Raw genomic sequence first — 4,631 nt, forward strand, 5'->3', positions numbered from 1 at the left:
TTCGATTCCGGCTTGGGTTAGCAAGCTAGATCGCATCGGACCTCCGCTGCTGACAAGGCCTGTGGAAAGACGTTACAGGGAACGTTACAGTGCCCTTGGGGGTTAGAACAGCTGTTTGACGCTGCTGAGATAGCTAGGGTTTCTCTATCTTAGAGCTATACAGGGCTTGAGGACAAGCCCTTAGAGAGGGAGAGAATCGTGTTACGATCTGGTCTTCCGTAACAGGCTGATCCCTTATAAATAGCTGGTTCCATCACAGTAATTGCTACAATTGCGATTATTGGCCTAATCTTTTGCCCTGTTTGGCTCAACGGTTTGATGGAATCGTTACATTAGTATTCTATCTACTACCGCTAAATTATTTAAAAAAAGCAGAATCTCTTAAATATCTAGGTTTATAAAGGTACATATTCTAGCTAACTTTATAGCTTTAAAGGCGCCTACTGCCTCAGTATTATAAACCTCTGCGTTAACGAGGGGACTGTATATTATAGTTTTTTTAAAGTTATAGTATATAACAGCTCCCTAGCCTATATTACCTTATTTATCCTATAAGCTGTTTAAGTAAGTAAAGAGGGTGGACCTAGGGAGGCCGTTAAGTAGTTCTAAGTATTTTTCTACTACCTTTAACTTCAGTAGGCCTCTAAAGTCCGGGCCTACTTAAACTACTCCGTTATTCTTAGTAAAAAGGGAGGGTTAAATTATTTTCCCTACTAAGGCTATAGTATATTACAGTTAGGTAGGGGGAACCCTAGGCAGGAGTTTCTTATTAATATATCTGCTAACTAGGTAGTTCCTATCTAGGCCTATAAAGCAAGCTGCTGTACGAAGTCTAGTCTATGCTACCTATACTAACGCTGGGGGGACTTTTAATTCTTTATATATAACGGAGAGGTTAGTCGTCTTTTACATAGGGATAACTACTCTAGCTACTGCTTTAAATAAGGGTTTTAGGATTACGGTTAATCCTGCTAAGCCTATTCTTACTTATTTATTCAGGTTTATAGCGCTTTATCTACTCTCGCTAAGCTAAAACACCTCTGTCCTATATAAGGCTATAGGGGTAACGTAGGCCTTAGCTACTATAGCTACTGCATCTGGCAGGGATCCTTTTTATATTTTATTTAGGGATTTTAGGAAGTTAGCTGCTTTAAGGACTTTCCCCTTTATAATCCCAAGGTATTTTTTAAAGGAAAGCTGTAAGTCCAGGTATATCCCTAGCTAACGGACTAAGTCCTAGGGGGCTATAGTCTTTCCTTTAAAGTCTACTCCTTCGTTATATATTTAGATTCTAGTCCTATAGAAGTATATAAATTTAGCTTTATTTAGGTTAAAGAAGACTATATTCCTATTACCTTAGTTTAAGGTATCTTTTAATTCCTACTAAAGCTTCTAGGCGGTTTCTTTAGTATTAGCCCCTACTGCTATAATACTAATATCATCTACATATCTAAAGCAGGTGTTAAGGTCGTTAAGCTTTAGGCTAGGGGAGAAATAAAGTATAAAGACGATAGGGGAGATAGGGGACCCCTATAGGGCTCTGTATTCTAGCTCCATCTCCAAGAGGGTAGTCCTATAGCCGTTTTAAATAAAAACCTTACGGTCACTTATAAAGGAGTTAACCTATTTTATAAAAAGGGGGGGCTACCCTTATTCCCTAAGTTTATAAATTAGGCGGTTGTATATAATAATGTTAAACGCACCGGAGATATTAAGTATAAGAAGGGAGATGATAAAACCCTAGGCCAGGGTAACTTTAGTATTATATAGTAGGTAGATAACTAAGTCTATTATAAACCTTTTTAGGAAAGCCCCAAAATATTATTCTAGTAGTATTTTATATTCTATTACTAGGAGGGAAACTTTTCTAACTAGGAGTCTTTTAAAGCCTTTACTTATATAGGAAAGCAGGGAAATAGGTCTATAGCCTTTATATATAGTGTACGCCTTCTCTAGCTTCCTAGGTTTAGGGATAATAGTAATCTCTGCGCTTTAGAAAAGGAGTAGGTAGTATCCTATTATTAGATATCTACGGAAAAGGTTAATTATGTACTTACTGATAGCAGGCCAGGCAAGCTGTAGAAGGGCGACTAATATACTATTTACACTAGGCGTAGTATTTCTTAACCCCGTTATAGCTTTCTTAGCCTTTAACTCTAATACTATTTAATCCTAGTAAATATTATTATTAATAGGAAAGTCCTCTTCCTATAGGTTTAAGATATCCTCCTCTATTGTTTTACGCTTAAGAAGCTTATCTTTAAGGAAAGTTACTTTCTCCATAGGGTTTAAAATACTTTTATCCCTGTCTATTAAGGGAGGCAGTTAAAAGCAGTCCATCGCCTTATACCACTTAGCCACTAACTAAATATTCCTAGTAACACTAGCTTTTGCTATAATCTTATCTTAGTAAGCTTACTTACTATAGTATATAAAGTCTCTAAAGGTCTTACGGGCTCCCTCTTAGGTAAGGGAGCCGTCTGCTGCTTTTTTATAGGCTTTATAAGCTGCTTTACACTTTTCTAACTACTATAGTATACTATAGCCGTTCTAGTATCTAATCTTACCGGCCCCCTTTATAGCTTATTTAAAGAGGTCCTATAGGGCCTTAGCGTATTCGTTAAGGTTAGTTTCTAACGGTGTAGTTAGGTTAACCATAGGGAGGGTCTTAGCAAAGGAGCGTATAAGTTAGCTAAAGTTTTCTTAGTATTCTAACGGAATATATTTTTTCCCTACCCCTAGGGTTATCCTAAGGGGCTTAGGCAGGTTTATAATTACTATATAGTAGTCTAACCCTATGTTAAGGGAGTATTTAACCTTAGTTAACGTAGGGTAGTTTATAAAGACTAGGTTAATATATTTTCCTAAGTATTAGGTAGGTGTATTTATTAAAGCTAGGAGGAGATTGTGCTTCTCTGCCTATTCCGTAATTTTATTACCTACTGGGTCTACGTCTTTACCTAGTTCCCAGAGTTAGTATAAAGCATTAAAGTTACCTATAATAATTAAGCGGGGGGGGGGAGGGCCCTATTTAGTAAGGGTTTCTATAGCTAAGTCTACTAAAGCCCTTTAGTAGACGTTAATAATAGTATAACCGTATACCTTTATTTAGTATATGCATCCGTCCTCTAGGCCTAGGGGAAAGAGTTATTTACTAAGGAGGTTTAAAAAGATTTTAATAAATATAAGAACTAAGGGTCTAGTATCCCTCTAACTAATTAGGGGGTTATATACTTAATATCTAAGGTAATTTTTAGTTTACCTTTTATTTAATACCCTGTCCTATTAAGCATAGGGTTCCTAGATTAGTATAATATTGTAGCTACCTTCTTATACTAGCGATAGGGCGATGTCCTAGTATAAACCGCTCCTCCTGACGTTAGCTTAAAAGATTTTAAGGCTAGTGTTTCTTTAGCAGCTGCAATAGGGCCTGTCGTTTATAGGCTTATATTAAAAGGTCCGTTAGTTCTAGGGGGGGCGTTAAGTATATTTTTATTACCTTCGGCTTCTTCCTCTTTGTTATCTAGGCCGGCTACGTAAACTACCGACCTAGCGAAGGAGGTTCCTTTATAAGGATCTTCTTTATCTAAGTTAACTTTAAGAATAACCTTTTTAGCTAAAGCCTAAGGGGGGAAAGGTAAAGCCAAGCTAAAGATTAACAGCCTTATGCAGGGGCCCGTTTAGGTCTCCGGGTTAGACGTTTTCTTAACATTAGGGGCTGGGGCAGGGGCAGGTTTAGGTTTAGGTGGGTTAGCTTTATTATATTCCTACTGGCCTAATTCCCAGATTACCTAAAGTTAGGCTTTAGTTATCTATACTTTTTCCTTATTTTTAACGACTAGTCTAATAAAGTACTTTAGGGAGTCCACTATATAAAGGCCATTGTAGTTAATATACTAAGGCAGAGATAAGTAGTTAGCTATAGTATTATTATATCTAAAAAACAGTTTACCGCATTTATAATACCTTTTAGTCCTAGTATAATTCCATAGGTTATAGAATCTAAAGCACCGTAGGCACTAAGTAACCCAAGGGGGCTGGACCCGGATTTCCGCCGGGAGGGAGCTGCTAAAGAGTTTAAAGCCGGGTTTAACGTCCTTATTAAAAAAGATAAAGTAGCTATACATATCAAAGGATTCTCCAAAGTTAGCTTTACAGCAGAAGACAGGTAGGCTCTTAGCCCCTGCCCTAGTGCATACCTTCTCCGGGATTAGCGTATCTATAGGGTAGGTCCCGCTTATGTCGGTATACGTCTTTAATATACTACGTATAAGAAAAACCTTCCACAAACATACTTCTTTAATTTTTAAACCGTCGTTCTCTACCACCAGCTAGAGTATAATAATTTTATTTTTAATATCTTAATTCTTACCTCTAAGGGTAAAGCCTGATTAAACCTTTTAAAAGTAAGTAATATCCTCGTTTATAAGCTTCGAGATCTTAATTAATTCTTATCTAGCCCTAATGGCCGACAGCTTTCTCTATATATAGTCTAGGGGGACTTAGATAAAAATATAGTTATTAAGGCTTTCTGTGACGAACCGGGTCCTATAGGCACTATAGGTTAGCTGTTTCCAAGGGACAAACCTTAGAGTGGTTCTATGGTTTATGTTGGCGGAGCGATCAGGTCG

Source organism: Trichoderma harzianum, assembly GCF_003025095.1.
Source record: "Trichoderma harzianum CBS 226.95 unplaced genomic scaffold M431scaffold_43, whole genome shotgun sequence".
Taxonomy (NCBI): domain Eukaryota; kingdom Fungi; phylum Ascomycota; class Sordariomycetes; order Hypocreales; family Hypocreaceae; genus Trichoderma; species Trichoderma harzianum.